Genomic DNA, 11,429 nt, shown 5'->3' with positions numbered 1-11,429 from the left:
ATGTACCGTCAATTTAGCCAAACAAGGGACGTACAGGGCAAGGGGACCCTGGAAACTCAATGTAGCGCATTTAACAGAACCCGAGTGTCACAGAGTCTTCCGCAACACGTGGGCAGAATGCGAACGAAAGTTTCCCGCGTACGACTCTGCCATTACGTGGTGGGTAAAATGAGCAAAACCCGCCTTAACAAAAGCGATGAAGAATTATTCCAGAGATCGATGTGCCTGGCAGAAGCAAACCCTGGAATTCTACTTTCAGTGTTTAAGGGATTTATATCGAGAAGATACAACGGTAATACCAAATCGTATGCATATTAAACGAATACAGGCTACGATTTTAACCCTCAAACGGAAGCAATTGGAAGGCTGTAAAGTCAGGACACGTCTGCAAAACGCCGTACAGGACGAAACGACATCAATGTATCATGTTATTCTCGAACAGAAAAGGGGGCACAGAAAGATATTGACAGAACTGCACACTGCAGATGGTCGACACTTACACCACCAGCGCAACATACGAGACGAGATTTATAAACATTTCACAGCACAGTTAACGGAACACCCGGTGGATATAGCGGCGCAGCAAGCCCTCATGGCACGCCGTTTTGCGACATTGAGCACGGAAGAAGCAGACGGCCTCGCTGCAGTAATAACTGACGATGAAGTAGCGGACGCCATTCGAGGGAGCCCACAGAATAAATCGCCTGGCCCCGACGGATTACCGGCCGAGTTTTATAGAACTTTTCGACACCATTTAGTTCCAAAGATGACCATGGTCTGTAATGATATCCTAAACGCTGGAGATGATATCCTAAGGGAATACTGTGAGGGCATAGTGGTATTGGTCCCCAAAACCCCAGCGGGCAAGACAGTCGACAATCTCCGACCGATTACATTACTTAATACGGATTATAAGATATTCGCGCGGGTCATGATGCAGCGGTTCAGTACGGTACTCAGTACTGTCACGGGGGCCTATCAAACGAGCGTTGGGAAAACTAGAAACATCCAGCAGACGTTAAGCGAATATAGAGATATCATAGCTACAGCCGCCGCTTGTGACATCCGATGCGCTCTAGTCTCGCTAGATTTTGAAAAAGCATTCGATAAAGTCAGTCACTCATATCTTCTGTGCGCGATGGCAGCAATGAATTTTCCACGGAAAGTTATTGACACTGTTACACTCCTGCTGAGAAACGGAACATCCAAGATCTGTCACAACGGACAACTAAGTAAACCTATTTCCATCACTTGGTCGGTCCGACAAGGTTGCCCGATGTCAATGGCTTTGTTTGCAGTTGCTCTTGAACCCTTGCTGTTCTCCCTGACGCAAAACCTTCCGGGATTACGTATACATGGCCAGAAGATTGTCTGCCAGGCATTTGCGGATGACGTCAGTTTCGTGGTGACGAAAGATGAAGACTTAGAACGCGAGTTTCAGCTGATAAACACTTATGAAGCCGCCTCAGGAGCGAAAGTCAACTGTAAAAAGTCTGGCGTTATGGCACTTGGTAGGGAACTAGAACTTGTTCACTAAAAAGGATGGCAACTTTTAAATGTCTCGGCATTGAATACACGCACAGCATCCTCTGCACGGCTGCTCTTAACTATAGGAGATTGTTGGCACAAATTCGGGCCGGCATACGGCAACATCATTTGCGAAATCTCAACGCCGTACAAAGAGTGCTTTTAGTCAATACTTACATCGTTTAAAAAGTCAATTATGTCGCGCAAATCCTCCCAATACCAAAAGTCATAGCACAACGCATGCTTGCGGCGCTCGGCCACTTTGTCAGTAGGGGACAAATTTTCAAAGTCGCATTTGAAACCTTGACGCTCCCCATGGGAAAGGGCGGCCTCAATCTGACTGATGTTTACCACAAAGCGAAAGCATTATATATCAGCAACGTGTATAAACAATGGCAACGAACACCACATTCCTTAACGGCCCTTCTTCTCCATGAAATCGCACCAGCCAGCATGACGCCTCCTGTCAACGTAAGTCACATCCCGACTGCATTATGCCACTTTAGTAATTTTTTCCTAGACTATGTTCAATGCACCATACCTGAGAATGATCTTTACAGGGTCAGAGCGCTTTACAGCTGCCTGAGGGACAGTAAATCGCGGAACAGAATAGAAGTAAAGTATAAAGACTGCAGTTGGGCAAAGATCTGGGAAAACATTCACGACGCACACTTACCATCGCAGGTGCGGTCTACGTGGTACATGGCGGTCAATAGGATCATACCGACAAATTCAAAGCTACACATGATTCACTTGTCCGACACTCCGAATTGCGTTCACTGTACTTTACTAGATACCATTGAACATCGCTTTCTATGCGACGACGTGAAGGACATCTGGATTTTCTTTGCACGGAAGCTCTCAAGAATGCTGCGTACTGCACCTAGGATGATTACTCCAGCTGGACTCCTCACTCCCGATGCCGTTCCATACCCCCCCGCAAAACGACGAGCAGTCAATTGGCTTCAAGGTCAGACGGTGTATTATATATTATCGGCGCCAGAAAAAAATAAAGAAGACTATTGGTTATACCTACTAACTCAACACCAGAAACTTCAACGAATAGACAAATATAGAGAAAAGTATGCGTCTTTCCTACTCCGAACATTAACGTAGAGAGATATTCATCCAGGGCGACGTTTGCAGTACGAAAATACTGCTGGATGGCCCCTTCAGAATTATAATGGCCGCAATTAGGATTCGGATTGCGGGAATCGAACGGTCACGAATTAGCGACGGACCGCCCCGACAGTGGTGACACTTTGGGGGGCGATGCCTCTCCTGTCGACAGCAATACGAGACTGTTCTACAGGAACCCCGTGGAATTTCGGAGATCTAATACTCACATTACAATTATTCTTTTCTTACTTATTTAAGAAGATTCGTTTATTTGCACAGAAGACGTGTTTCTTTTATGTTTGAATCTCCCATAAAAGAGGAGGAGAAGATTTGTTCCTTCATGCTGCGTAAGACTCCAGCACCCTCCAGTTTATTTGCACATATGCAGTCTTCCTTGGACGTTGTGATGAGTTACTCACATTCTCGCAGAAGAGTTAATTTGTTTAATCCCCATATGCAATATAGTGGTTTAACCAACTATACAAATGCATACTGAAGAGCATTAAACTGTCACACGAATATTATTTAATATAAACCGTGACTTTTTTTATGGCGGAGAAGCCGAGCCGATGAAGGCAATTTTGGCGAGCGTGAGGACGGGCTAGAAGGGGTGGATGGAGACCCGACAAAACAAAAAAAAAAATGGATAAGGTTGGTAGAGCATGAGACTCTTAATCTCATGGTCGTGGGTTCGAGCCCCACGCTGGGCTGAACGGAATTTCATTCCGCTGCAGATGCAAATTACCGTTTTTCTGATTAACGTGATGTAAAGGAAATAGCAACTTTAAACTTTGCCTAAGTCTCTGTCAGTCACAAGGAAACTGTATTTGAAGGTGAAGGTGATTTTGTAGACATGTGTGAAAGACATGTTCTGAAATGCAAGTGTTGTTGTTTGGAGAGCACATCGGTTTCGTGTCAGATGTGTAGCCAAGCAGTAATGGGTCGCCATAGCTGCAAATATTAGTCGGTAATATGAAGTGTTGTCAGCTGAAGTCTGATGATCCAGACGACCGTAAGGACGAAGTACGCAAAAGTACCGATAGGCCGCGCCTCTTTAGCTCAGTGGTAGAGCACTGGTCTAGTAAACCAAGGGTCGTGAGTTTCATCCTCAAAGGAGGAAGTCGAATTTTGGAAATCAGTTGCGCGTCGTGGCCGTATAGCAAACAGTATCTGTGATGACGAACTATTAGCGACAGGCATTTTATTAAGAATTACTCCCAGATGTGATTAAGGCGAATGGCGCAGATAAAGCATTTGCCAAAGCGGTACAGCATAAGGTGGTACGAGGCAGTCTGAATTACATTTTGTAGATGTATTTTTCACATATATCAGAGCTTCTCGTCGTCGTCGTCGTCGCTTCTGCAGAAGTAGCAAATGGCCATCGTAGCAAATGCGGCGAGGGACGCCCTGCCTTCGATTCCGAATGCACAAAGTGTGTGATCTTGTTTCTCAGTCTATATTTGGTCTGTCTCGTAAGAGTTTGAATGTAACGAGTGGGTGGGAAAGAGCAAGGGGCAGCGGCTGTGTAGAACGAAAACACAAATCATCAGGGGTGTGAGGGTTTCGAGATGAGTCGTATAAATGTCATAGTTGGTCGTCAGTGACCGTGTGTCTTATGGATAAGGCGTCGGACTTCGGATCTGAAGATTACAGGTTCGAATGCTGTCACGCTCGCGTTTTTCCAGTTCTGAAAAAGAAACATACCGTTTTAATGTAGCAATTTAGCAGTACGAAACCGTCTGAAAGTTGCTGTTGACCATTTTCTGCTTGGAGATGGTCTTGAGCTTCAAACACACACAACAAGACCGGTGTTAACTAGCGAAATGGTCAGCAGAGTGACGTCACCGCGAGTTTTGACTGGCACTTGCACATCTAAAACAACGTCGGAAAGTAACTCGTTCGCCTCAGTCGGTAGAGCATGAGACTCTTAATCTCAGGGTCGTGGGTTCGAGCCCCACGCTGGGCCGAACGGAATTTTGTTCCGCTGCAGATGTAAATTACCGTTTTTCTGATTAACGTGATGTAATGGAAATAGCAACTTTAAACTTTGCCTACGTCTCTGTCAGTCGCAAGGAAACTGTATTTGAAGGTGAAGTTGATTTTGTAGACATGTGTGAAAGACATGTTCTGAAATGCAAGTGATGTTGTTTGGAAAGGCCATCGGTTACATGTCAGATGTGTAGCCAAGCAGTAATGGGTGGCCATAGCTGCAAATATTAGTCGGTAATATGAAGTGTTGTCAGCTGAAGTCTGATGATCCAGACGACCGTAAGGACGAAGTACGCAAGAGTACCGCTAGGCCTCTCCTCTTTAGCTCAGTGACAGTTCCGCTTCAGACGCCGTGCAGTGTGGACGTGCCTAGTCTTCCGGTCCGCCGTAGCGTTACGTATAGTGGGATATCGTTTGTTTACGTGTAGTGTTGTACCTTCTGTAAGTTTTTCTCCGTCGTTGTTTCGTTCCTTGTGTTACTTTCTGTGTGTATTTCAGTGTTTTTTTTTGTGTAGCGGTTTAGACCGCGTTGTTTTTGAAAATGTCGTCTCAGGGTATTCCTCGTCAGGCTACAGTTAGTTTTGCTTTTGACAAGGCCACCCGCCATGTGCAACCTAGTTCCCTTGAGATTCATGATTGGTTAGTAGATACCTTTGGCATTCATTCCGATCAGGTGCACACTGCTTATTTTGATACAGAACTCTATGTTTTCTTTGTTAAATTTATGGACCCCCTCCAGGTTGATAAAATTATTTCCAAATTTGGTCATCAGGTTCTCTTTCGGCATCGGGATGGTTCTGTCAGTACCGTACTGCTTTCAAATGCTTCCATTACGTACACCAGTGTTCGTGTTTACAACCTTCCGCCGGAGGTTGATAATGTGTATCTTAAGGAGGGTTTACTCAAGTATGGTGATGTTAAGAGTATTCGCCTTGAACGCTGATCCAGCCAACATCGCCTGCAGTGTTACTGTGGCATTCGTTCCGTCGAAATGCACTTGAAGCAGAATATTCCCTCGCACCTACAGATCGGTGGATATCGTGTCCATGTAACATATAGTGGTCAGGTTGGCACCTGTTTTTTGTGTAATGAGAGTGGCCACGTGCGTACCAACTGTCCGCGGAGGTTTTTTGTGTTAAAAAATTCTCTCGAACAGCGTCGCAAGTTAACGGTCGCTGACCTTGTTGCAGGTGGTTCTGCTCTTGGTGTCGAACAGTCCAGTGGTAGTAGCGCCCAGCCGCAGGTTTTGCACGCCCCTGACACAGAATTTCCTCCTTTACGTGCAAAATCTGATGTTGTTCCGTCGGTTCCTCAGGTGGGTGTGCCGATTTTGAATAATAAACGGCGTCGCGCACAAGATGGAAATAGTACGGATGAGGATCTCCCCGAGATGCCCCAATCCGAGAGACCGACATCCTCCGAGCCACAGAGTAGTGTAGATGCTCCCTGTTCCCCAGAAGTAGCTGTTCCGGTAGCGGCTGCTGACGCCCCTCCGGCTTCCGACACGGCTTCTCTCGAGTCGGCTCGTCGGTCGGGCCTGTTGGCGCCGCCTTCCGAACCGACTTCGTTGTCACAACAAGTTGAGTCGCAACAACTTCCTGCTTCGCTGCCCCACACCTCTGCCAGCAGAGCTGCTCCGCTTCCTTCCAACTTAGCAGTTTCTGAGCTTCCTGCTCACGTTCCGCCTCCGTGTAGTCCATGTTTGCCGGAAGCTAATACTGGTGTAGACCCGTCCGTTTCGTCGGATGTTTCCCCCGCGACCCCGGACCCTGACTGTGGACCGGCGCGGGTGGTGTCGGATACAGAACTTGACCCTCCTACGTCACCGGCGGCTGCCGCTTCCTTGCCCGTCAGCCGACGCAAGTTGCGCGTTCAGCCGAACGTCAATGCTGTTCTTAAAAAACCGAAACGTAAGGGATCCGCGGAAGGGGGTAGCAGTCCCCCTCCCTCGGATGCCTCCGTCTCCCCTGATATGGACTGTGATGTTGATGCGTCGGTGTAGGTGGTTTCTTCTCTCGATTTTCTCTCCATGGTTCAAGCATACACCTTTATTACATTAAATGTTAACCGTATTGAGTCTCTCGTTCGCATTGCCTCTTTGCGGCAGTTTCTCTACGACTCCTGTGCGGACGTAGTATTTTTGCAGGAAGTATTGTTTTCTGATCTCTCTCTACCTGGATTTCAAACTGTTTTTAATGTCGCACCGGAAAATTCAACAGGAACTGCTTTTTTCTTTCGAGAAGGTATTCCTGTTACTGACATTGAAATCCTTGACTCTGGCCGTGGGATTGGTTGTCGTCTTTTTGATATCTGCCTAGTTGTTTTGTATGCCCCCTCTGGTTCGGGTCGCACTGTGGCTCGATTGCGCTTTTATAAGGAAGAGCTTATTTATCTTTTGCGCAAGAGTCCTCGGAGTCTTCTGCTCGGAGGCGATTTTAATTGTGTTTTACGCCCTGAAGACCAGTCCCCCAATTTTAATTATTGCCGAGATTTACATGACTTGGTTCGTACGATGCACCTGCGTGATGTTTGGGAACACAAATATCCAACCCTGGTGAAATTTACGTATTTTACCGCGTCGTCATGCAGTAGACTCGACAGATTCTACTTCTCTGATTTTTTATGTGATAACATTCTTTCTGTCGATATTATTCCTACTAGTTTTTCTGACCATTGTGCTTTTACTGCAACTGTAAATCTTAGTCACCAACCAGCAAAACTTTATCGTTCCCAGTGGATGTTAAATGTTTCCCACCTTGCCGACAGTGCCATTGATGAAGTTGTAAGTGCCGTGTGGGAGCGATGTCTTCGCTCTCTCCCGCGTTACCCCTCCTTGCTCGTTTGGTGGACTGCGTTTGCCAAGCCCAAGATTCGTCAGACTTTGATTTTTTACTGTGCCGCAAGGGCGCGTGATTTTAAGAACACGTATGAATTTTACTACTCTGTCCTGCGTGAAATGTATGACGCGGCGGGTCCTTCTCCTCTGCGGATCCATGATGTTCGTCGTATTAAAGCCAAGCTCTTGACCCTCAAACGACGACAGTTGGATGGTCTGCGAGTAAAGTCGAAAACTCACTCTCTTGTTGAAGGTGAACTGACTTCTTTGTACCACCTGCTGCGGCATCAGACTCGACATCGTCGCTCCTTCATCTCTTCTCTTATGGTGGATGATGGACGACAGCTTATTGCACAGGAGGATATGACTCGTGCTCTTCATCAGTATTACGCTAATCTCTATTCTGCCTATGATTCTGGTGCGTCACTTTCTGATGATGTCCTTGAGGATCTTCTTGCGACGATCACGCCTGACGCGAACGGCGACTTTCTCCGGGAGTTGCAGGTAGATGATGTTTTTGATTTTATTGCTCACTCTCCGTCCGGTAAATCGCCGGGTCCAGACGGCCTGCCTAAAGAATTTTATCTCCGTTTTTGGCCTCTTTTGGGTGGCAATTTCACTCAGATTTTAAATTAGATTGTCAGGGGGATGGATGTGCCAGCCGATTTTAAAGTAGGGAAAATTGTTTTAATTCCGAAGTCCACTGGTCGTTTATCTACTGCCAATCTTCTTCCGCTCACATTGCTGAACTTTGATTACAAGACAGCTGCTAGAGCGTTCAATAGTCGATTGTCTTCTCTGCTTCGGGGTGTGATTGGTGCACATCAATGTTGTTTTCCTGGTAGACCTATTCTGACCCCAGTAGCCGAATATCGGGATGTTGTCTCGGTTGCGGCGGTTACAAATGTTCATTGTGCCTTTGCTTTCCTCGATTTTTATAAGGCTTTTGATCACGTCAGTCATGTGTTTTTAGATCGTGTTTTAGATACAATAGGTTTTAACGCTTCATCACGTGGTGTTCTTGGCAATTTGTATAGGGGAATAACTGCTCGGGTGTCAGTCAATGGGCAGCTGACGCCGCCCATTGCTATCCGCCGAGGGGTACCTCTGGGTAGTCCGCTCTCTATGTCTCTATTCATATTGTCCCTGGAACCGCTGCTTCGGACTCTTGCTTTCAAGCTTCAGGGTATGACCCTCTCTGGTGGGAAGCTCACTGGTAAGGCGTACGCGGACGATGTCGTTGTTCTCCTCCGTCAACGTGATGATAGCACATTGTTGAAAGGGGCAGTTGATGCATACTGTTGTGTCTCTGGAGCGCGTCTCAATCAGGGTAAATTTAAGTTCCTTGACATTCGAGGGTTTCGCGATGCTGGTGTCCCTTGGGCCACTTTTGTCGATCGCCATACGTTATTGGGGATTACCATTGATCGGTGTCCTATAAAAATGGCGGCTCTTAATTGGAAATCTGTCACCGAGAAGATACAGGGGGCTCTGATGGTCCATGAGCATCGCTCTGCTACCATTTTGCAAAAAGTCAGAATTTTAGACACATACGTGTTATGTAAAGCCTATTATGTTGCTCAGCTGTTCCAACTTCCCATTATGGTGGCGAAAAGGTTGCGCCAATTATCTAGCAGGTTTATATGGAAGGGTCATCTATTCAAGTTGCGTTACGAGGTTATGACGAAACCGCGTATCTCCGGAGGCTTGGACCTCACTGACATTACTCGCAAGGCATCTGCCTTGTACGTCCGCCGTACGACTCTAATTGTTACGCAAGAAGTGACTTCAATTACATCCAGACTTTTTACTGTTCTGCGTCCGAAGAGCCTTGCTCCACCTGTCGACGTCGGTCGCCTCAATTTTAAGTTGAAACACGTCCGGGAATTTTATATTGCGGTTAGTTACCTCGGTGAAGTCTTCTTGCGACGACCGGTGCCAACGACCAAGAGCTTGATTGCCCGTTGTGAGGGGCTGGCTGGTCCCAATCCAATCGAACTGGCGTCTCCATCAGTGTCCTGGAGGAACGTCTGGAAGAATGTTAGTCTGCCGATCCACTCTATGGCTGTGGCGTCCACGTGGTATAGGGTAGTTAATGGTTTGGTCCCCACCAACGTACGACTGCACCGTATTGGTTTTTCCGACACGGACAACTGCACTCGGTGTGGTCTCCTGGACACACTTGAGCATCGATTCACCTGCAGTGGGCACCTTGCTAATTGGCTTTGGCTCAGGAAACAACTGGCTTTTGTCACTAGGACTGCTGAAACCGCTTATACCATTGACATCATCGTACGGCCCGAATCTTCCTTTTATCCGCGAACGAAGCTCAATACCGTTATGTGGTTGCTTGGACACTTCGTACATTTTGTCAATAGTTGTCATGAAGAGGATGAACACCTAACGTTTCGGCAGTACATCGTTACTGCTTACTGGAACCGATTGCGCTTGCCAGGACTCCGTAAAAATTTTGCAAATATGCTTAGCCTGACATTTGAAAGGGGGGGGGGGGGGGGGGGGTTTGGCTAAGATCGCCTGTGTGAGCCGATTTCTTTTATACTGTAACTGGTTTTGCCGCCTTTATGTAAAATTCTTCTCTACACCTGGACTGAAGTTTACGTGGACCTTTAGGGCGAACAAGAGAAACAAACGCAAGACCAAGAACCGAGACAGTAGGGGAAAGTACGACGCCGTTGTACAGGTGCCATTCGGAAACAGGACGGTGGAATCATCGTGGCCAGGCCTCGGGTTTCGACCCCTGCCCGCTTTGTTTCCGTAGGCCTGAATCTGATTGTCACCCCTAACTTTTAAACAATGGCAGACGAAAACGACACAAAATAATGGTAAAAAAAAAGAAAAAAAACGGGGCAGAGCACTGGTCTTGTAAACCAGGGGTCAATAAAAAAAAGTGGCTAGGATACCTGGCTCTCACCCAGTATTAAAAAAAAAAAAAAGTGGTAGAGCACTGGTCTAGTAAACCAAGGGTCGTGGGTTCCATCCTCACAGGAGGAAGACGAATTTTGGAAATCAGTTGCTCATCGTGGGCGTATAGCAAACAGTATCTGTGATGACGAACAATTAGCGACAGGCGTTTTATTAAGAATTACTCTCAGATGTGATTAAGGCGAATAAAAAAATAAGTGGCTAGGATTCCTGGCTCTCACCCAGGAGGCCCGGGTTCGATTCTCGGTACCGGAAATGCGCATTTTGTTGCTCCCCTTATGCGACTTGTCCCGACTTAGCTCGACTGACGCTCCGCTGACGCTTGCAGAAAACTACGCAAAATATATTTCGCGGCCTCAAGTGACGGCAAAAAAAAAAAAAGTGGTAGAGCACTAGTCTAGTAAACTAGGGTCGTGAGTTTCATCCTAACAGGAGGAAGACGAATTTTGGAAATCAGTTGCGCAACGTGGCCGTATAGCAAACAGTATCTGTGATGACGAACAGTTAGCGAAAGGCGTTTTATTAAGAATTACTCTCAGATGTGATTAGGACGAATGGCGCAGATAAAGCATTTACCAAAGCGGTACAGCATAAGGTGGGACGAGGCAGTCTGAATTACATTTTGTAGATGTATTTCTCACATATATCAGAGCCTCTCGCGGTCGTACGTCGTCGTCGTCGGTCGTCGCCGCCGCCGCTTCTGCAGAAGTAGCAAATGGCCATCGTAGCAAATGCGGCTATGACGCCCTGCCTTCGATTCCGAATGCACAAGGTGTGTGGTCTTGTTTCCCAGACTATATTTAGTCGGTCTCGTAAGAGGTTGAATGTAACGAATGGGTGGGAAAGAGCAAGGGGCAGCGGCTGTGTAGGACGAAAACACAAATCCTCAGGGGTGTGAGCGTTTCAAGATGAGTCGTATACAAGTTATACTTGGTCGTCAGAGACCGTGTGGCCTAATGGATAAGGCATCGGACTTCGGATCTGAAGATTACAGGTTCGAATCCTGTCACGCTCG

General features: G+C 46.9%; 1 non-coding gene across 1 annotated transcript; it reads left to right on the top strand.

The window, feature by feature from the left end:
• Window positions 1–11,356: 11,356 nt before the first annotated feature.
• Trnar-ucg (transfer RNA arginine (anticodon UCG)) lies at window positions 11,357–11,429 on the top strand. Its single transcript has one exon. It is a non-coding gene; the product is annotated as a tRNA-Arg (tRNA).

The sequence above is a fragment of the Schistocerca gregaria genome, chromosome 8, assembly GCF_023897955.1.
Source record: "Schistocerca gregaria isolate iqSchGreg1 chromosome 8, iqSchGreg1.2, whole genome shotgun sequence".
NCBI lineage: Eukaryota > Metazoa > Arthropoda > Insecta > Orthoptera > Acrididae > Schistocerca > Schistocerca gregaria.
Note: the sequence above shows the minus strand (reverse complement) of the source record. Positions and strands in the feature narration are given on the sequence as shown.